Source organism: Crocuta crocuta, unplaced genomic scaffold (genome assembly GCF_008692635.1).
Source record: "Crocuta crocuta isolate KB4526 unplaced genomic scaffold, BGI_CrCroc_1.0 scaffold580, whole genome shotgun sequence".
NCBI lineage: Eukaryota > Metazoa > Chordata > Mammalia > Carnivora > Hyaenidae > Crocuta > Crocuta crocuta.
Window position 1 is genome coordinate 1,743,202 of NW_027527940.1, and position 23,241 is coordinate 1,766,442.

General features: G+C 37.3%; 1 protein-coding gene across 3 annotated transcripts in view; it reads left to right on the forward strand.

The window, feature by feature from the left end:
- The window catches only part of TMEM108 (transmembrane protein 108), a 361,675-nt gene that overhangs the window by 96,936 nt on the left and 241,498 nt on the right, over positions 1-23,241 (forward strand). The window contains exon 1 of one of the 3 annotated variants that reach the window (XM_077752300.1): positions 3,571-3,633. The exons of the other annotated variants lie outside the window; for them this stretch is intronic. The gene's annotated coding sequence lies outside the window, so the exon portion shown is untranslated. Of the gene's footprint in view, positions 1-3,570; positions 3,634-23,241 lie in introns of those variants that run through there. 3 annotated transcript variants of the gene reach the window in all.

The window sequence follows — 23,241 nt, forward strand, 5'->3', positions numbered from 1 at the left end:
AATGTAGTATGTTTCATATCCACTCTATTTAGTCTAGAATCTAGAGTATTGTAAATAAGCACCAAGTACGATCTTTTTTTGCTCCTTTGTTAGATTAATATCTGGAATCTGTACCTTAACAGTTCTTGTGTAAAAGGCCAGTTTTCTGACCAAAGAGCCAGTATTAACTGGGAAATAAATCAGAGTTTGCTGTAGCTAAAAGGGAGGAAACTCCTACACATTTATCTGTCATTTTGACTCATTCTTTCATCCTTGATAGTAGATTTTCAGGGTCTCAAAGAAGCTTCCTCTGTCTATGACTGTGCCTGTAGAAGCACCTTGTTTTACATATAATGAAAATGGAGAGAGCACTTCTTTTGACAGGAAACTTCATTTCTTGTTGCTGAAAACTGTCACAACAGTCATTATGTCTGGCTTTCACAGATTTCCTGGAGTTAGGAGAACAATAGAGAGTTAAAATGGCAATATCAAGAGCATTTTGGGGTTTTTATAATGAGTACCAAGGGAAAATTTTTTTCTCTTGAGTTTGTAAGAAAAAGGTAGGAATATTTGGGAGGCTGAGAATAATGTGGAAATGAACGTTAATGCTTTATTTTTTAAAACAGTGTTCTTCCTAACCATTGGAAGTTGACAAAAAAAATTAATTATATACCGTGGTTCCCATTTTCTGATTACTGAATTGGCAATGACTAAGGGATATTTCTCCTTAGCTGTCCCTCTTTTTAACTAATCCTTGCCCCTCCCCCCCCAAAGGCATATTTGCAGCTTTCTCTTTATTTCATTAAGCATCATTTAGAATTTTTGGATCCAGTTTGTTGGCTCTTAATTTTTTTAAATATGTACAGGGCTTCTGAGGTTTATGATTTCTAATTTAGCAATAGGAGTTATTTCTCTGCTTCCTATAAACCCACCCTCTCACCCCCTCCCCCCAAAAGACTCCCATGCATTAGGAAGAGCATTGGCTTATTGTGTATTACAATGTGAGTTTTCACAATTTTTAAATCTTAATTTACCTAGCTCTAATACAATTTCTCAGTTGATATGAGCTGCTTCCACTTCTGCAGTTTCTTGCTTTCAAGAGTTATGGATGGTTTTAGAGACTTCTGTGTTAGTTACTTGATGTACTTGAATGGTAAAAATAACCTACTGGCTTTATTTATTTATTTTTTAATTTTAAATGTTTGTTTATTTTTGAGAGAGAGACAGAGCATGAGCGGGGGAAGTGACAGAGAAGGAGACACAGAATGCGAAGCAGGCTCCAGGCTCTGAGCTGTCAGCAGTGGAGCCCAATGCAGGGCTTGAACCCATGAACCATGAGATCATGACCTGAGCCGAAGTCGGATGTTTAACTGACTAAGCCACCCAGGAGCCCCCTGGCTTTATTTTTTTTGAAAAACTAATTATGTGAAAGCGATTATGAATTATTAATATGTTTTTAAAGTATAAGTAAGACTTACCTTTTCAAAGCAGTCAACATTTTTAGATGCTGTTAAGTGAAAATAAGTCTCCCTTTTCTGTGATTCTTAAATACTATCCTTTAAAGATAACCACTGTGTAGTTTCTACAGATCCCTCTAGGAATGATCTGTTGACTCATCTACAAACATAATACTTAATACACGTATGCATGCATATATACACATAACACATATTTGTACTTATTTATGGAAACATATGGGTCTGTAATACAGTATACTTTCCTTAGCAGTATATCTTGGATATCTGTTTACATCAGTACATGTTGATCTGCCTCTTTTTAATATGTATATAGTGCTCCATTGTGATGGCATGCCATAATTTAACTTCAGTGTATCAACACTTTGGTTGTTACCTGATTTATCTTGTTGTAAGCAGTGCTATAATAAGTATCTTTCAACATATCTCTTTACATTGTTTCTGTAAATATTCAAAGGAGAGGAATTAGTAGTGAAAATGTGTACATTTTTAGTGTCACTAAAAAGTGCCACATTGTCCTCCAGAATTACTGCACCAATTTATACTTCTACCAACACTGTGTGAGACTGTCATATTTCTCTACACCTTTGTCAGCATTGAATATGACAAAAATTTTCGTACACAGGTATGATTAAAATAGTTATTTTAATTTAAATTTTTGGTTAGTTCTGTGTCCATGGTTGATTTCAGTAAATGGTTACTGAACACTTACTGTGTACCATCATTGAAATAGGACCTGGGGATCAAATATTATCCTTGTGGAGTCATGGAAGTGAATAGAAGCCTCTTTTTAAAAGAAATTAAAAACTACAAACATAGAAAAGTGAGTCATTTCCTCCATGCTAACAGAAAGAAGTTGTCTTGTAAAGGAGGGACATTGTCCACCAATGTCAACTTTTGGTTCTATTCCTGGCTTAAATTGGCAACTCTTCACTTTTGCATCAGTGGCCTTACTTTCCTTGTGGAAGGCAGTAGCTTTTGTTTTTCTGCAGGACCTGGCTTGCTTACCTCATCAGGTACTTTTAGGAGCTAATATCTATCTACTATTGGACTCTGTTCTGAAAGGGCACCAACCATGAGATCCTACCAGCAGAACAGCCCAAGGGCTGAAGAAACTTGGCTTATTCATTGTTTAAGCTCTTTCACTTCTGTGGGTTTCAGATAAAGTCTTTCATTTTTAGGGCACCCCAGTTCTATTATAGGCACTTGGTGTGTTTCTTAGAATTTACTGAGGAGGGGAAATTTTGATAGCAGTATCAGCCATTGGGGACCATGTTGGATCCTGATACCAAGCTACCTAAATGAATAAGTAAAATATGTAAGTTAAAATATCTGATTGCTGGAGACGCCTGGGTGGCTCAGTCAGTTAAGTGCCAGAAATCAGCTCAGGTCATGATCTCACAGTTTGGGTTTGAGCCTGTGTCAGGCTCTGTGCTGACAGCTCAGAGCCTGGAGCCTGCTTTGGATTCTGTGTCTCCCTCTCTCTGCCCCCCACCCTGAATAAATAGACATTAAAATTTTTTTTTTACATAAAATAAAAATCTGGTTTCTAGCCTATTAAATAAATCAATAAATCAATAGGAGGGTCCTAAATACACAACATGATGGATAAACCTGGTTTTATGAATGTAGGCAAATATACCAATACTTCACCCCTTTTTTATAGCTGAGGATGAACAAGATTTAATGTTCCCTAAAAGTTGAATTTTCCCTGGAGTTAGCTTAAATCGAGCTCCTTAGAGCCCTCCACTCTTGCCCCATTGTCTTGAGCCTGTGGACATTTCTTTTTTTTTGCCTTGTGGTAAGAGAGGGCTCCAGTTTGCCCAATGGCTATGTGTACCCTGGGCCAATGCCCACAAAGGCTGACTTGGCAGCCTCCCTTACTGCAGCCAGTGAGCCCCCAATAATAAATAAAGAGAAAAAAGCTAAGTCCCTTTAGAAGGGCTGGAACAGGCTAGTAGTTGCTAGGCAAGTTAAAGTAATTCAGTGCCCTTGCCAAACGTCTGCCATGCAAATAAGGAACTTTCAGGGAAGGGGAGTGAGATGGTAGTGCATGTTGGTTGCCATAGGAATGTTTCCCTGATTGGAACAAGACCACAGAGCTGAGAGAGGAAGACAGGCTGCATCTATGGCTCTTTCTGCTTGGAAATGGAAGCCCAAAGTGGGTGGTGCAGCAGAGGTAAAGCATGGGGACGAAGGAGCAAAACCCTAGGTTCTCTACGGGTAGGGGCGTGGGAAAGCTATCAGGACAGCACATCCTCTGAAGGGAGGAAAGGCCCAGCAAATGAGACCCTAGATGCTCTATGAAATGAATGGTTTCTGAAGATAAAGTCAGGGGGAGAAGAAAAAATAGATTAACTCAGGAAAACTACATGATGAGCTCTTGTGCTATTCTGGAGACCTGAGACTTATTGGAGAAATTACAATTCAAATTAAATCAGGGAGAATTCCAATTAGAGTCTGGAATAAACCCAGGTTTAAGTTAGATGGAGGTTTAAAATAGCGGAATTTAGTGGAAAAATAGACTTAATTTGAAGGTAGGCATTTTTAATTTATGTAACTATTATGCTAGATTGTCTTTAATTCATAAAACAAAGGTAATGATTAAATATTTGTTAATGAATTGTGCTGCTGTATTTATCGAGTGCTATTTTATAGGGAAAATGCATCTGACCAAATTGTGCACTACCGGTGAAAAACCTTAAAGAGACCCTCTGAGGTGGGCTTACTGCACTATTAGTAAGCACCTTACTCATCCGGTAGCTGCTTCCAGAATGCCAGTTCAGGGTCCAAGCAGGTTTTAGCAAATATTGAACCTTGAATGTGATGTTTAACTTCAGTTTGATTAATCGATTATCTAGCTTTTTTAAAATGGAGGTGATAGCTGATGACTTTTGCTCAGAATGATGTGAGTATGGATGCTGCTTTCATTGAATACAACTTCTGGCATGGTATAAGATCCCAAGGTGCCTGTGATGATAAGGACAGCTTTATTTTGTTACTAGTGGTTTAAGTCAGAGATTTTTTTATTTTTTAGGCTACAGTATTAAGAGGAACTTTCTTTAACTAATAAAGGTTTACTTGTACATATGAAGTATATATATTTATTATCATTTGCCATATATTTGGTTTATGTGTTCCATGGGTATTTAAAATAGTTCCTTTTTTAGATTATATATGTATATATATCAGGATTATATGTATCTGTTGACTTTTTATGTAAAAGACATATGGCTTTTAGTGGCTATCATACTGGACAGTACAAGGCGGACTGCTTTTATCTAGCTGCTTTTCCTCACTGCCACATGCCTCCGATGGGAAGACCTATCTGAGAATCTAGTGGGGAGAGACTCTTGCTTTACAAACATGGGACTACAGACAGAGCTTATGCTCTTCAAAGGAAATTTCTACTTGAGCTGTATTACAACCTGCCTGGCAAGGAGTTATTTCTGTGGTTGACCACATTATCTCCACTTTTGCTTCCAAACACACCCCTCTCATTGTCTTTCCAACAGAGAAAAACAGGCCAACACTGACAGTTTGCCTCAGGTTCCTCTGGTCCTCTACTCCATGTCAGTTCCTTTCCGTTGCATCAGTATATTCCTTGGTTATAGGTGACCCCTTTATCTTCCTCATTGTTTCAGTTTCCACATTCAGCTCTCTTATCTTAGTGAAGTAGTCAAATGTTCAAATTGCAGGTTAGTTGGTAAGGTCACCGATAGTGAGGTAAATTTGATTGGTTTATGTTAATTTGAGTAAGAAAATTTTCCTCCTTTTCTCCTTGCTCCAGATTTCTAGGGCGACTGGGCCAAGAAACCTCCCCTTTACCCAAGGAAGTATCTTTCTTTGGAAAAATAAGGGTTCTTCCAGATAGTTACCTGTGGTCAGATCTGTTAACCTTAAAGAACCTCTCTTTTCCATAGACAGGAGGAATTAAGAAATGTTAGTAGATAGATCATGAGTTGGAAGGTAAAAACTCCACTTAGACTTGCCAGAATTTTTTGCCCTGCTTCTTGGTTGAGTCTGAAACTTGTTCGGCACACAGGATAATAGTAACTCCATCACGAGGCTGATACAGGGTGCAAAAGTTCGTAAGTTCCTGTTGAGTACCCGCCATGTTAAAGTGACATTACTGATGACAGTGTTGAAATTTACCCTTCATGTTCTGGAATATATAAAGTGAAAAGCAGTAACAGAAGCTTGCCAGGTCTAGAGAATGCTGTATTGTCCGAGACGGTAACAAGTATTGTCTTGGCAAGAAAGCTACGTTGGAAATTAGGAACTGTTGGACCTGTTGAGTCATTTTAAATCAGGCTGAATAGGAGTCCATATTGTGTCTTCCTCCTTACCATCAAAGTCAAATCATTTTAGATAGGGCTTTGTGGAATAAGTATTGGGGACAGCTGGAAGACCTTGGCTGCCAGTACCTGGTCTATCAGCTATTTGGGATGTGTCATAAGGAAAGTCATTGACTTGCTCTAGGCCTCGCTTTTCATCTGTCATGTGAGAGTGTTACACCAAATGGTCTTGAGTCCCCTTTCACTCATCACGTTTTGATCTAGTCTAATCCCACAGCTTCTTAGATAAGATGAGAAGTAAAAGGCTTGCAAAATCTCTTCGTGAGATCACAAAGCAAGTGGGAGGCAGATCTGCAGTTATCATAGTCACGTGCTTTGTCTACCTCAAGGAGCTTCACTGTGCAAGAGGTAAAGTTGAACCAAATGAAGAATCTAGAGGGTTAGCTGGTTCTGTTTTTCCCCATAACATTCATTGGTCAACTGAATTGGAGATTGCTGGCTGAAGCCCCTAAACCCCCTAGGTTACCTGTTTTGTTTTGTTTTGTTTTTTACCTCCTTCATATAACCAGTCAGTAATTCATCTCAGATATCTGTAAGTCCTCCAATGACCTCAAAAAAAAAGTGTATGTGTGTGTTTATGTATACCTCAAAATGAAAAAAAAAGTGTGTGTGTATACTGACACACACACACACACACACATATTCTTTGCTGCTGAAAATGCTTGATAACAAAGGGAAAATCAGTATGTGGAATGCAAATTTAAATTTGCATAAATATTTACCAAACAACTACTACATTAAAGCACAGCAGAACAGAGGGCTGCTATGAGCTGCTCTTGTTGAAGTTCCCAGTACAGGTTGGAGGCCCACTTGCAAGTGTGGGAGCAATATTTACAGATAAGAAGTTGAGCCTTTCTCTGGAGGGCTTCTTTTAGCTGGGCAAACCTAGGGGCCTGCAAACCCCTTTAGCCTGTCACTGAATTAAAAAAAAAAAAAAAAAAAGGTGTCAAGAAAAGGAAACTTACTGATTGCCTGTTATGTACCAAGCATGCTAAGTATTTTATATATATTGACTCTTTTGATTCTGTAACTGCCCTGCAAGATAGATAGGTATTATTTTCATTTTACAGATCAATAAAAGTGCTCAGCAAAAATATGTAGCTTGCCTAGGGCCACATAATAAGTGAGCAGGGATTTTCTTTGGCTCTAAAATCTGATTACACTAGCATCCAATAGCAGATGGCAATATGTAGACCTCAGTGATTTCATTTTGGTTCCACTGAATTTGAGGAGGACTTATATCATACTGTGATGCCAACATAAATAGACCAAAATAAAAGATAAATACAGTAATGGAATAAATGTTTATAAACAGAAATTGTTAACATGCATCTCAGAAATATTTTGAAGTAATTAAAAACAAAAATATTAAAGTTGGTTTTTTGTTTGTTTTGCAAAAATAGGTTTATAAACATAACCACTTATCAGCGTCAGTGATCAGCAGCAGCAGGTATAATGAATCCTAAATCAAATTTAACTTTCAGGGTGGTGCTTGCTGCTTTTTTGGGTGAAATACATTTCTATCCTTTTGATTTTTAGAAACCATGCTGTTGAGATTGTTGGTTCAGGATGACATTTGCATCCAGTATCTTTCTGTAGCTATGAAAGCTGTTGAGGTTATTTAATGCTGTAGCACAACAAACTTAGTATCTTATAGCGACAACTATATTTTGCCCACAGATCGGTAATTTGGGCAGGGCTCAACAGGGACAGTTCATCTCTGTTCCATTCAGCATCATCTGGATTGGCTTGGAGACTGGGGATTGCAGTCATCTGAAGCTCACTGACTCACTGTCTGGAGGGCTGGGGAGACTAAACACCTGGATTCCTCCAGCATCTCTTTTCCTTGTGGTCTGTCCAGCATGACAGCGTCAGGGTAGCCAGACTTCTTCTCTTCCAGCTCAGTGCTCTCAACACTTATGACCCAAGAAAGAGAAAGTCAGGGGGGAACCTTATCTTTTATGACCCACCCTAGGAAATCACACCGAATTCCTACCCTACTCATTGAAGCAGTTACAAAGGCCGCTCAGTTTCAGTGGAAATGGAAATAGATCCCATCTTTTGATAAGGAAGTGGAAAGCTTCTGGGAGAGCATGGGGGACTGGAAATACTGTAGTGGCCATTTTTGGAAAATAGTCTGCTACATAGATAAGCCAGGCTACAGGTTACATGCTACTGCCCAAGCCACATGTATTTCTGATCATTTGTCTCTCACCCAACGGAGCATATTGGCATGCAAATAAAATATTTCTTTCCCTTTGATTAAGCCCACCAAAAGTTACACTTTTGAAAAAGAATTATCTGCAAGTTTTTGGCACCCAAACTCTATTTAGAAACATACTATTTGTAAAGCACTAGTGAATTAAGCTAATGAAGTATATAGTTGAGACTTTCCCTAAGTTTTCATCCTTGTTAAGCCGATGCCTGTTCCATGTTCCTGAATCCTCCTATTTCTGCTTTTCTGCTTTGTATGCAGAGGTAAACAACTGAATATTTATGTAAACAGCTTTATATAGAAATCTTTCCATTTCCAACTAAAAAGTAAAGACAATTGCATTTAAAATTGATTATTTCCTAAAGGGGTTTGTTCTAGCATTTTACAGTTTTTGCTTCTTCTTTTGAGATGAATGATTATTCAAGACACATTTTCAAAGTTGACAAAATTAGTAGCTTCTCCCAAGCTCTTCTTGCAAATTGTGGGATCCCTATGACATGACAGACAACAGACTTTTTGTATTAATTGGGCTGTTTGTTCTGGACCTTTTTAAAAAAATATTTTTAAATGTTTTATTTCTGAGAGAGAGAGAGGCAGTGTGAGCAGGGGAGGGTCAGAGAGAGAGAGAGAGAGAGAGATACAAAATGTGAAGCAGGCTCCAGGCTCTGAGCTGTCAGCACAGAGCCCAATGTGGGGCTTGAACCCATGAACTGTGAGGTCATGACCTGAGCCAAAGTCAGATGCTTAACTGACTGAGGCACCCAGGCGCCCCTGGACCTTTTTTAAAACTATAAAATAATTCATCCATTATAAGAGAGAACATAATATTTGTAGGTACAGTTTAAAGAATTAAAAATATAAATACTCATGCGCTTACCATCCAAGTAAGAAGTAAACCATCACCTTCCCTTTGACCTGACTTTTGGGTTAATCATCACTTTTCTCTCTTTTGTCATATTACCATCTATACAGTCAAATCCTTCAGTTGTTTGAATCTTTATACAGTGCTTTTCACTTCAATTAAAAACATTTCATATAAAGAGCTTGCCCATCTTGTGTTAAATTTATTCCTAGTACTCTAAATTTTTGTTGCTATTAATGATGTCATTCTGATTATTGCTGAATATAAATGTAGTTGATTTCTACAGAGTGGTTTTGTGAAAAATCAAATTTGTTAAATCTTACTAGAGAAAATAATTTGTCTTCTGTCTTTGGGGATTTCAACAAAACATATTGCCTATAAATGACAGCAGTTTTGTACCTTCCTTTATAATTTTTTTTTTTCTTATAGTTTTGCCCTGGCCGGGCTCACCAGAGCACTGCCGAATTATAATAGCTAACACCCCAGTCTTCTTTCTGATTTTAAAAGAAATGCTTTTTTATTATTTTCATTATCAAGTGTATAATGTTCATTGTAAGTGGTTTTTTGTTTCTTTTTATTTTAATATCTTTTATCAGTCAAGGAAGTTTTTTTTTTCCTATTAGTAGTCTGTTGAGTTTTTAAAATTGTGAGTGAAATGTTGAATTCTAGCAAATATGCTTCTGTGGCTAATGATTTAATCATTTGATTTTTTTCCCCTTTACTTTGTTACTGGGATGAATTACATTAACTGGTGTTCTAATAATAAATCAACTTTTCATTCCTTTGATAAACCAAATTATGTTTACAAGTAATTTGCTTAGAATTTTTCACCTATGTGAAATTGACCTTAAATCACATTTCTCATTCTATTTCTTTTTTTAAAGACATTTTATTTTTTTTGAAAGAGAGAGCGAGAGGAGGGGATAAGCAGAGGAAGAGGGAGAGAAAGAATTTTAAGGAGGCTCCACACTTAGCACAAAGCCCAATGTGGGGCTCAGTCTCACAACTGTGAGATTATGACCTGAGCTGAAATCAAGAGTTGGTTAGACAGCCACCCAGGTGCCCCTTTATTTCTTAATTTAGAATCAACGTTATGTTGAAAGAGTTGGGGGGTATTTCCTCTTTTTCTATCCTCTGGAAGATTGGAAGAGTAAGACGAGAATTCTGTTCCATGAACATCTCCTGGAACTTGGCTCAACCTTATAAGGAAGCTGTCTGAGCCTAGTGATTTCTTCATTGGAAGATTTTAAATTATCAATTCAAGTTATTCAAAAGCTATAGGACTTTTGAATTCAAGTTTTCTATTTTAGTCATATTTGGTAAGTTATAGCTATATTTTTTTTTAGATATTTACCCATTTCACCTAAGTTTTTAAACACATTGAGCTAAAGTTGTTGAAAATATCTCACTATTTATTAGTTGTATCATTTATAGTTCTATTTTTCTTTTTCAGCCCTATGATTTATGCATCCCATGAGAATTGCCTCCCCCCCACCCCTGATTAATCATACTAGAAGCTTCTCTATTTTCTTAGTTTTTACCAAGACCCAGTATTTGGCTTTGCTGATCATTTCTATTATGTATTTTTTAATCTTTTTCATTAATTCCCTTTAAAAAATTTTTAATGTTTATTTTTGAGAGAGCGAGAGAATGCAGAGGAGAGGAAGAGAGAGAGGTAGATAGAGGATCTGAAGTGGGCCCTGTGCTGCCAGCAGAGAGCCTGATGTGGGTCATGAGATCATGACCTGAGCCAAAGTCTGACGCTTAACTGACTGAGCCATTTAGGTGCCCCATTAATTTCTTAATCTTACTTCTCTACCTTTTTTAATTGGATGAATACCCCATTAATTTGGAACTTTTCTTCTTTTCTAATGTAAACATATAAGGTTACAAACTTCCCTTTATATTTTGGCTCCCTTCCTCAAGTTTTGATAGGACAATTTGTTATTTGCTTTTAAGAATTTTCCAATTTCCATTTTTATTTCTTCTTTGGTTGTGAGGTGCTTTGAAGTATGTTTTTCTCTAAACCTGTAAATGTATGAGTTTTCTAGTTCTCTTTTAAAATATATTTCTAATATTTAATTGTATTACAGTAAAAATCTTTTGAAATTTATTGGTGCTATCATTATAGTTTAGTTTTCAAAATTGTATAATATATCACTAATTGTTGCATTTAATACTCTACATGTGTTCTGTATTGTTAAAAAGCTTATTAAGCTGTTTAAAACTCCTCAATCCTTACTAATATTTTATTTGCTGAAGCTGTCAGTTACTAGGAGAGTTGTATTGCAGTTTCTCCCTCTGGTGATGGATTTGTCTGTATCTTCTTGTTACCATATCAATTTTTGCCTTGCAAATTTCGAGATAATATTAATAGGTACACACAAATGTATAATGCTTTTGCATGTGTCTTGTTCCATGTTTTAGGTATATCTTTTACAAGCAACATGTAGCTAGATTTTTGTTCAGCTTAAAAATATTTACCTTTAGTTAGAAAACTGGGTCCATAGCATTCGTTGCAATTAATGACACATTTATACTTCTTGCACTGTTTTATGTATTTTTATCAATGTTTTCTATTTTTCCCCTTTCCGCCATATTTTGAATGGATAATTTCCTTCCCCCTCCCTCCCCATTCCAGTTTTTTCTCTTATTTCTTTGGAGGTTATATGTTTTATGTCTATTCTCTTAATAGTCATTGTTGCTCTTTTAATGGGCATACTTTAAAAATTTTCTATTTAATGAGTATGTTACCACTCATGCTCCAAAATTCAAAGACTTCTCTCTCCTCAGGTTCCCTGCCCCCATCCCCCACCCCGACACACATAGGTTGCAAATTTTTCTTACAGTTTTAAGTAATGTTTGCTTAGTTTTACTTACCCATCTATTAACCAGTGTTTTTCCTCATTGTTACTTTCATCCTTCTTTTTGAAGTATGTCCTTTAGAATTTCTTTAGTGAGTCTTTCTTTAATAGCAGATTCCATGCTACATATCATTGATACAGAGATGAATAAGATACACTTGCATAACTTATGTAATTGCAGTGTAAACTAAGTGCAAAAGTAGATATCAGGACAAAGTGCAGAGAGGGAGAGCTAAGTGTAGGGAATGTGGAAGGGCATCTCTGGAAGTACTATGGGCTATGGGTGTGTTCATGGAACATTCATCAGCTCAGCGGGCTGGAACTTAGGCGGGGGTTGGTGCCAGATGGAGCTCGAGAGGTTAGCTAGCTAGCTAGTGGGTTGTAAATGCCAAACTGAAGGCAACAGAAAGTTGGGGGATGTTTAAAGCAGTAGAGTGACATGATTAAATGCATTATTTGGGAGTGATATGTGTGACTATGTGGAGGACAGTGAGTTGCAATCGTCACCTGAGAGGAGGCTGAGTGACTAAATCAAGTCAAAGTAAAGATAATGAAGAGGAGAGATGAAATTTTAAAAGACATTGACAGGTAAAATCTTAATAACAGATTTAAAGCAGAGAGGCTTGGAGGATGTATTCCAAGGACTCTAATTTAGAGGACTGGCAAGGTTGAGGTGGTGTGCACGTTTGGGAGTGGAGGGAAGGTGTCATTGGGGAGAGAGAATGATTTTTTGTAATGTAAAGCATTTGACTTTTCAAGACAAATGGTGGGTTGGTTATTGAAGAATTAGTAGTTAAGGTATTTGCAATGTCTCTGAGCTGAAAACTCAGCAACGCTTTTTTTTTTTTTTTTTTTATATTTCACCATTCTGGTCATTAATGTTTTTCCTTCTTTAGCTTTCTGATTTACAATATAAATCTTTGTTTCAGGATGCAAAGGTATATTTTCAGCAATAAATATAATTAAGAGTTGAATTTCAGTTAACTGTTAAATCAGGAAATGTAGCACTGCCTTCACTACTGTTTGAAAAATTACTGTGACTGGGAAGTGATTGTTCTTGGTCAATGGGACCTCTTGTTTGAGGTCTGTTTTTATCTTAGCCTGTTTGCAGGAGAAAGGGAAGGAATACAGAAGCAGAGCAAGGGAAGAGGAGATGGAAAAAAAAATTCTCCCTTTAATAAGCATATTGGCAGAACTTAGCTTCCTACCTGCTGTGTGGAGTTTTTTTGTTTGTTTGTTTGTTTACTTATTTGTTCTGCACATCACTTATTTTTTCCCATATTCAGTAATAATTGACATACATTACTGTTCAAGTCCTACAGCATCATGATTTGATTTACATATACTGTCAAATGATTACCACAATAGGTTCAGATAACATCCATCTTCTTATGTAGATATAAAAAGAAAATAGCAAAAGGAAAAAAATTTCTCCTTGTGCTGAGAACTCTTGGATTTACTCTCCTAACAAATTTCCTATGTATCATACAACAGTGTTAGCTGTAGTCATCATGTTGTGCACGACATCCATAGTATTTATTCCTCTTATAATTCTGTAAGTGGCAGTTTGTACCTTTTGGTCACCTTCCTCCAATTCCCCTTCTCCCCATTCCCTTTTTTTGATAACCACAAGTCTGATGTCTTTCTATAGCAGTGTTTTTTGTTTTTGTTTTGGGGGGGTAGGATTACACATGTAAGTGAAATTATGTAGTGTTTATCTTTCTCTATCTGAAATCCATCTGTGTTGTTGTAAATGGAAGAATTTCCTAATGTTTTATGGTTAAATAATATTCCATTGTATATATACATTTGACCTTTGAACAGTGTGTTAGGGGTGCCAGTTAGTCCCCTGCACAGTTGAAAATCCATGTATAACTTCTGCCTCTCCAAAAACTTAGCCACTAATAGCCTGCTGTTGACTTGAAGCTTCACCAATAATATAGTTATTTAAGACCTTTTTTGTGTTATGTGTGTTACATACATGTTCTTAAAGTAAGCTAGAGAAAAATGTTACTAAGAAAATTATAAGAGAAAATCCATTTACAGTATACTGTAAAATATCCATGATAAGTGAACCCACATAGTTCAAACCTATGTTGGTCAGTGATCAAATGTACAACTTCTTTATTGATTCACCCATTAGTGGACACTTAGGTTTTTTTCTGTGTCTTGCCTATTGTAAATAATGCTGCTATGAAAAGGAGGGTGCAAATATCTCTTTAATGCAGTGATTTCATTTCCTTTGGATATATACCCAAAAATGATATTGATGGATCACATGGTAGTTCTGTTTTTTTTTAAGATCTTCCATACTGTTTTCCATTGTGGTTATGCCAATTTATATTCCCACCAGCAGAATACAAGAGTGCCCTTTTCTTGTCTTTTTGATAAAGGCCACCATGTTAATAGTTGTGAAGTGATATCTCATTGTTTTAATTTAAATTTCCTTAATGATGATTGAACATCTTTCCATGTGCCTGTTGACCTTCTTCTATCACTTCTCCCCAAAACAGACCATAATAGCAGGCCCCACCTACCCAGACATCGCCAGCAGACACACCCCAAAACCCAAAGTGAGTAAGTGGTAAAGAACAATCTCTGCCAAAGTAAACCTGCAAAGTTTAGAAAAGGAGCTCCATTACTTGAATGCACAGATACCAATGTAAAAAATCAAGGATAACATAAATATGACATCCCCAAAGGAAACTAATAAAGCTCTAAGAAGTGACCCTAAAGGAAAAGGAGATCTATGAACTATCAAACAATTTAGAATAATCCTCTTAAGGAAGTTTAGCCAACTACAAGAAAACACAGCTAACTAAACAAAATTAGAAAACAATGCATGAACAGAATGTTGTGCAGGATTCATACAGTCCTGGGCTTTTCTCCATTGGCAGAATTTGATTACTGTTTCAATCTCCTTACTAGTAATTGGCCCATTCAGTTACTCTTGAGGGAGAGTATCTTGGTGATGTCACTCTCCTCCCTGCTGTTTTCAGCTAGCAAGATCAGATTCTCCCCCTAGAGATTATTGCCTAGCCTATGAACCCAGAGGAGGGTTTCCTTTTTGATGCATGAGTCATCACAGTGACTCAATGACTTACTGTCGCTCACATAATAATGGCACTGAGCACTGCTGAGAGTTGAGAGGAACTTCTCCCTGCTGCCTGTGAAGTAGCTTTGACAGCAGGTGTGTCAGCTTGAAACCCGAGCAGCTATTCACCTTCTACCTAGTACCATCACATAGTGCTCTGGACTCAGGCATGCAAGCACAGTGTCCCATCACATACAACCATTTCTTGGCAGAAGAAGAAGTTGGCCAGGGGGTTTGGGAGAGATTTAAAAAAAAAAATCACATACTATAAAATGTTTTCTTTGAGGAGCTATACTCTGTCTGGCAGCATCATGATCTGAAATAATTCCTAGTCTTTTTATATTGTTGGTGGTGATTGACCCATAGGATCCTGCTATGTGGATCAGCTGCTTTTAAAATATCTGATCTTTTAGAAGTGACACAGGAGGAAAAGTGTCAAGTAAAAGTTAATCATTTCATTCTAGTCAAAACAAAAAATAGAATTTGAGTTAAATTGCAGGATGAGTATTTTTTTTGCAAAAATTAGAATTGTGACAAAATATATCCCTGCATGCATGCAGACAAGTTTGTCACTATAAGCACCTGCCTGTGGATTGCATTGGTAAGGCAGGAAGTGAGGAACAGTTGATGACAGGCACATATGAATAGTGTTGGGCATTTTATGTAAATTCATTTAATTGATTGTGCAATTCAGGAAACTTAGAGAGTAAGGAAACTATTCAAGGTCATTGAGCAGGTACTTGGTGGCCACAGTTCAAATCCATATATAATCAGTTGCAAAATTTATACCACTTTGCCTCCAAGCATGTTTTGGTGGTTTGTTTGTTTGAGAGAACAGATGTTTCTGTGATGAATTAGTCTCACCCAGGTGTTTTCCCTTGATAGAGATACCATCCTTCTATGCCTGTCCCAGATTCCAGACTTGTGTCCCTGGATACTGTTTCCAAGTTACAGTACACACATGCTAGAAAAAAGTGAAAAGGGGGCTCACTCTACACTGCAACAGCTAGCCAGCCGTACTGCATTCTTTGCTTTGTACCTCTTACTGGGTACCTCTTAGGTTACTTGTCAGTGATGTTTTTACACTTGTAAAATTTCTGATTGTCGTTATTACAAAGATAGATTATACAAAGTTCTGAACAGCAAAGATGTCAGCTGTATAAGTGGAGGGATTTGTTCATTATTTTTCCTAGCAACTTAAAATTGACTAAATGCTAAGGATGAGTCAAATGTCAAGCCATCATGAAAGATAGGAACATAAAGGTTATCTTGGGAGCAGATTTCGTTGGTACCAACCTGCAGGAGCTTCCTGCATCCCACGAAGCTTGAGAAAAAGAGCCTTGAATTCACATGGAATGTTCTGTTGTCTCTAAGAGAACTTATAATCATTTGTTTGAACAAACAGAATTTCTAATAAGAGGGCTTGAGGACATGCATGGATAGCCTTTTATTATGGGAAGAAGCCATGTTAGAAATTCTTTGTTATAAAGATGTAAATGTTAGTACTTAATAGTTTTGGATAGCAATTAGAGGTGGAGTGTATATCTATGTCCTGGTCATTTTCCCAAGTACTCAACCAGAAACCTAGATTATTTTTAGCAGAGGTTGTCACCCACAAAGCATATAAAATGAAGAGCTAGAACCAGGAATTGGGAGTTATGAAAAAGTGGAGCAGAAGGTAAGAGGAACATTTAAGAGCAATGGCCATAACATAGGTCATCATTCATGGGACGGGTGTGATCCACTCTCCAGTGTAGAGTTTATCATCTGTTTAAGAATTCACAAAGAGTGACTTCCTGAAGAAACGTCTATTATTCCTTCTTCCTTCTAAAGAATTCTCAAGAGAAGAGAGTAAAACAAAGGGAAGAGAGACTAAATATAAGACAAAGATTAGGGAAGATCTTTATATTTGGTACAGATAGTCCAAATCAGTTTTTGTTTGTTAGTTTTTGTGCCACTTTTTTGTAGGTAAATGAATTCTGGAGACTGTTGTAAATGAAAACAGGAGACTCTGTTGATTTTCTACTAATTTCTTTTTAGAAATTCATACCCTTAAACTGCTCAGAGGTTTTGAATTTCTTATCTATGTAATAAAGGAGGCATTATAGATGATCATAGTGGGTAAGTATAAATGAGTTTAGTTATCATTTGGTGCGGTAGACACACAATGACTAGAAGAAAATCAGCCAAGGACAAGTAGCTCATTAGAGCTGTCTGGTTTCTGTTGAGCATGCACAGCCTTCCAGATCACCAGAGATAAGGGTGATCTTAGCTAGGCACTCTCTGGCTATTTCCTTCCCTGGGTCTCCCTATTAAAATTTCTGGCTGGTCTGCCATTTTGGTACTTTACCAACCAGTATGAAGGGCTCAGGCTACCCCTGATGTTAGCCTTTCCCACAGAGTTCTCCACCTGCTAAGCCTGGGGGAAAATTTCTAGGTAGTGGAGCTGAGGTAGAAGGGGCAAGGGATTGGAGCAATTCCTGGCTAAAATATAACAGACTCTCACCTTTCTGAGATTCAGTAGGTTTTCTTGAATAAATCCTCAATTTGTTCTATGCCTTCTGTCACTTTCCAGATTGGTTAAATGTTTTTTTTTTTATTGTTTCTTTTTTTCTTATTGAAATATGATTGACATGTAACATTGTATTGCTTTCAGGCATACAACATAATTATTTGATATATGTATATATTATTACATGGTTACCACAAGTTTAGTTAATATCCATAAGGGTATATAGTTACATTTTTTGTATGTAATGAGAACTTTTAAGATTTACTCTCTTAGCTACTTTCAAAAGTACAGTGTTAACTATAGTCATCATGCTATGTGTTACATCTCCTGGCCTTATTTATCTTATAACTGGAAGTGTGTACCTTTTCACCACCCTGACTCATTTTACCTGTCTCCCCCCTTCCTCCCACTCCTGCCTCAGGTAACCACAAATTTGTTCTGTGTGTCTATGTAGTTTTTCATTTTTTGTTTTTGTTTTATTTATGACTTTATTCATATATTGATGGACGCCTAGGTTTTTTTAATATCTTGACAATTTTTTTTTACTTTTATTTTTTAAAGTAATCTCTACTCCTAACATAGGGCTCAAACCACACCCCCAAGATCAAGAGTTGCATGCTGTAATGACTGAGCCAGCCAGGTGCCCCCACTGGCTATTATAAATAGTGCTGCGTTGAACATAGGGGTGCATATATCTTTTAGGATTAGTGTTTTCATTTCTTCAGATAAATACTTGAGAGTGGAATTGCTGGTTCTGTGGTAAGTCTTAATTTTTTGAAGAACCTCCACATTGTTTTCTATAATGGCTGCAGGAATATACACTTCCACCAACAGTGCACAAAGGTTCCCTTTTCTCCACATCTTCAACACGTTATTTATTTGTCTTTTTGTTAATAGTCTTTCTAACAGGTATGAGATAATAGCTCACTGTGGTTTTGATTTGCATTTTCCTGATGATTAGTGATGTTGAGCATCTTTCCATGTATCTGTTGGCCATTTGTATGTCACTTTTGGAAAAATGTCTATCCAGATTCTCTGTTTTTTAATTGGATTTTTTTTGTTTGTTTTGCTCTTGTGCTATAGGAGTTTTCTTTATATTTTGGGTGTTCACCCTTATCAGATACATGGTTTGAAAATATTTTCTCCAGGGGTGCCTGGGTGGCTTAGTCGGTTAAGCGTCCGACTTTCACTTGGGTCATGATCTCGCAGTTCATGGGTTCGAACCCCGCGTCGGGCTCTGTGCTGACTGCCAGCTCAGAGCCTGGAGCCTGTTTCAGTCTGTGACTCCCTCTCTCTCTGACCCTCCCCTGCTCACGCTGTCTCTCTCTCTCTCTCTCCTAGAAATAAATAAAACATTAAAAAAAAATTAAAAAAAAAAAAAAGAAAATATTTTCTCCAGTTTTGTGGTTGGCTTTTCATGTTGCTGCTGGCTTCCTTTGTTGTGCAGAAGCTTTTTGTTTGATGTAGTCCCACTTGTTTTGTGTGTTTTTTGTCCTTTACTTTTGATGTCAAATTGAAAATAAAAGGGGCTCCATCGTGGCTCAGTCAGTTAAGCATCCAGCTCTTAATTTTGCCTCATGTCATGATCTCATAGTTCATGAGATCAAGCCCCACATCGGGTTCTATACCCACAGGGCAGGGGCCTGCTTGGGATTCTCTCTCCCTCTCCCTCTCTGTCTCTGCCCCTACCATGCTTGTGTGTACTCTTTTTTTGGTCTCTCTCTCTCTCTCTCTCTCTTTTTTTTTTTTTAATTTTTTTAATTTATTTCTGAGAGAGAGACAGCGTGAGCAGGGGAGGGTCAGAGAGAGAGGGAGACACAGAATCTGAAATAGGCTCCAGGCTCTGAGCTGTCAGCACAGAGTCCGGCGCGGGGCTCGAACCCACGAACTGCGAGATTATGACCTGAGCTGAAGTCGGACGCTTAACCGACTGAGCCACCCAGGCGCCCCTTGGTCTCTCTCTTAAAATAAATAAACATTTTTTAAAAATCCAAAAACAAAACAAAAAAACAATTGCCAAGACTGAGGACTCGGAGATTACTCTCTATGTTGTCTTCTAGGAGTTTTGTGATTTCAGGTCTTATGTTTAAGCCTTTAATCCATTTTCAGTTGATTTTTTGTGTATGTTGTAAGATAGTCGTCCATTTTCATTGTTTTGCATGTGGCTGTCCATTTTTCTCAGTACCACTGATTGTAGGGACTGTCTTTTCCCCATTGTATATCTTGGCTCCTTTGTCATGAATTAATGATCACGAAGGCACTTTTTTTTCTAGGCTTTCTGTTCTATTCCATTGTTCTGTGTGTGTGTGTGTGTGTGTGTGTGTGTTTATGCCAATACCATACTGTTCTGACTACTATAGGTTTGTAATATAGTTTGAAAACAGGAGTGTGATGCTTCCAGCTTTGTTTTTTTTTTTTCCCCCTCAAGATTGCTCTGGGCTTTTTTTTTTTTGTGCTCTCATACAAATTTTAATATGTTTGTTCTATTTCTATGACAAATGTCATTGGAATTTTGATAGGGGTTACTATGAATCTGTAACCTGCCTTGGGTAGTATGCACATTTTAACAGTATTAATTGTTCCAGTCCATGAGCTTGAGCTATCTTTCCACTTATTTGGGTCTTCAGTGATTTAAAATTTTCACGCCTTTCACCTTCTTCATTAAATTTGTTCCTAGGTACTTTCTTGTTAATGCAATTGTTAATAGGACTGTTTTCTAATTTCTCTTATGGTTAGTTATTAGTGTATAAAAATGTTCTCTATATGCACTTGGTTGAGAGTTTTTATCATGAATGAATGTTGAATTTGGAAATGCTTATTCTGCAATTATTGAGGCGATCATGTGATTTTTATCCTTCATTTTGTTAAGTGGTATGTCACATTGATTTGTAGATGTTGAGCCAACTTTGCATCCCTGGAAAGAAATCCCACTGGTTCATAGAGTATGGTCATTTAAATATATTGTTAAATTCAGTTTGCTAATATTTTGTTGAATATTTTTGCATCTGTATTCATCAGAGATATTGACCTGTAATTTCTTATAGTTTTCTTGTCTGGTTTTGGTATCAGGGTAATGGTGGCCTCACAAAATGAGTTTGGATGTTTTCCCTCCTCTTCTATTTTTGGGAAGAGTTTGAGAAAGATGGTATTAATTCTTTTTTAAATGTTTGGTACAATTCATCAGTAAAACCATCTGGTCCTGGACTCTTGTTTGTTGAGAGATTTCCAACTAATGATTCAATCTGTTTATTAGGAATTGGTCTATTCTTATTTTCTACTTTTTCATGATTCAGCATTAGTAGATTGTATGTTGCTAGGAATTTTTCCATTTCTACTAGGTTATCTAATTTGTTGGCATATAATTGTTCATGATGGTCTCTTATCCTTTGTATTTTTCTGGTATCCATTGTAACATGTCCTCTTTGATTTCTGATTTTGAATCCTTTTTTTTTTTTTTTAAATCTTGGTGAGTCTAGCTGAAGGTTTTTTTAATTTGTTTATGTTTTCAAAAAACCACCTCTTAATTTAATTGATCTTTTATATTGTCTTTTTAATTTCTATTTTGTTTATTTACACTCTTGATCTTTATTTCAATGAATTTCATTGTTTTCAACAAATTGTCCAGGTTTGTTATTGCTTTGGGTCGGGAGAATATTTGCTAAGCTCCTCACTCAGCCATTTAAGAAATTCTGTCTCTTCATAAAATATTACTCAAAATCTATTTTCCAATCTTACGACTTCAAATTCATGCAAATATGCTCTACTTAAATACATCTGAGTCTTCAGTTATCTCCTGTTATCCCTGCAGATGCAGTTTATCATGACTTGGTCTTAAACCATACTGATTTAATGGAAGCAGTCAGCTATGTATATTACCTCATGATCTCTTGGTAACTGGAAAAATCATGTCAGTAGGCATTATGCTGCAAATGGTAGAATTATCTATGAATTTTGTATTTCAGAAGATAGGTTGAACAGAAAGAATATTATTAGCTGGACAGTTTTGCACTTTAATAACTGACAAGTTTACAAGTTTTTTGTTTTGAGGAGGGAAGTCTGAGCAGGATACAGTTTAGGGGTGGTAAAGAGTCTTTTTAAAACGTTCTCACAAAATAGGATTCAGTACAAAGTTGATTGCTGTGATCTCAATTTATTCTTTTCATTTATCCCCTTCCATTTCCGGCACGTAACAAATCTTGAGCCATAATCACATTTGAGTGATGGAAAAATGTCACAGCACCAAGAGATAGAAAATTCAAATGAAATCTGGTTCTGAGAATGGGATAGCAATTTGTCATAGTTTATTATTTTATCTTCCATAATCATTCTATATTGGGCTATTAAAATTTTTTAAATACTTGTAAATGCCTCTCCCTTCTCCCCCCAAAAATATTTGCATATGCCATTTTGAGTCCCACCTCAGTAGTGATATTGGCTGTGTCTGCCCTAGTAGATTGGGGGAAGGGCACTGACTGTAGGGTTCACTCAAAGGATCCAGCATACCCAGTCACAGCAGTGCTGCTCAAATAAAGGTTAAAATTATAACATCAAAGTTGGGGGAGTTGATATTCAGGAGAATGTAAGTCCAGATAGTCTAAGCCCCTGAGGAAAACAGACTACAGACATTTTTTATGGTAAGGCTAGTTCTGAAGCCGTGGTTCCAGCAGGGCCATGGTGGCTAATACAGACCCACAGTCAGTAACTAGCATATTGAAAGCAGAGCCTGCCCCCTGGGCAGCTGACAGTCAGAGGTGGATGAGGAGGACCTAAATTACAAGGCTGACAGGACAAGTTGGGCAGTGTTGGAAGCAGAAAACTGCAACAAGGTAGCTAGGTGGGTGCCTGGGGTTCACTCTGGTCGCCTTAGACACACTTGGGCAAGAGTTAACAAAATCCGCCTCAGACCCTACCTGCCCATGGAATGAGCTACTATATCCAGGTAAGTAACCTGGCTGAGCCTGCTGGCTAAAGGTCTTTTGGAGCCTATAGTTGGGCTGAGGCAGGGGACAGGGACTAACCTATACAGTCATCTTCTCAGTGCCAAGGAGATGTCATTGTCTTTATTCGTAGTTAGAGTTGATTAATAACTACTGCTGCTACTCAGGATGACACTAATATCAGAAGGCCCAAATAATATGGAGGAAAATATCCTCTCTTATTTTCATGATTCTTATTGCTGGCTAAAAAGGGGAGGGGAGGACCCTAGGTTAATGGATATGACCCTGGAATGGAAGTTGAAAGTGCTTGGCTCATCAAAATCATGAAATTTGGGATGAATCTTATTTTTCTGCTGTCCTGGATGCTGTTGGTTAGGGTTTCTCAACCTTGGTACAATGAATATTTTGAGCCAGATAATTATTTATTATGGGGGAGGCGAGGTTGTTCCTGTGTTGTAGGATGTCTAGTAGCATCTAAAACAAGGGTCAGGATTGGGTGACATAAGGAAAGAGGATCCGAGAATGGAAGTAGCATTTAAGGATAGACAGTATTTAACCTGTGTTCTCATGGGAGGTAGCTCAGCTAGCGAAGCAAATCTGAGCATATTGTCAGGGAACTGTGAAAACCTTCCCCTGCTCATAGTGGAGCTCTGTGTTGTGAATAGAGGGAGGGAGGCTGGGCTCTGGAGCTGCTACACTGAAGAAGAGTCCCACACTTCCTATTTGCCTGCTCCCTGAAAATCACATCCTGGGCATGAAGCTAGTTCTAGAAAATGGACCTTGTGTGTATTCAGTGTAATTCTACTCCCCTCTCTCCTCATGTGGTGAAATATAGTAATAAACTATCTGCCAGTAGTTTCAAATAACAACCCACGCCCCCTCATTATGAATTCTACCTGGTGAGATCGTAAGTGAACTTAGCTAACAATGAGTTATCACCATGTT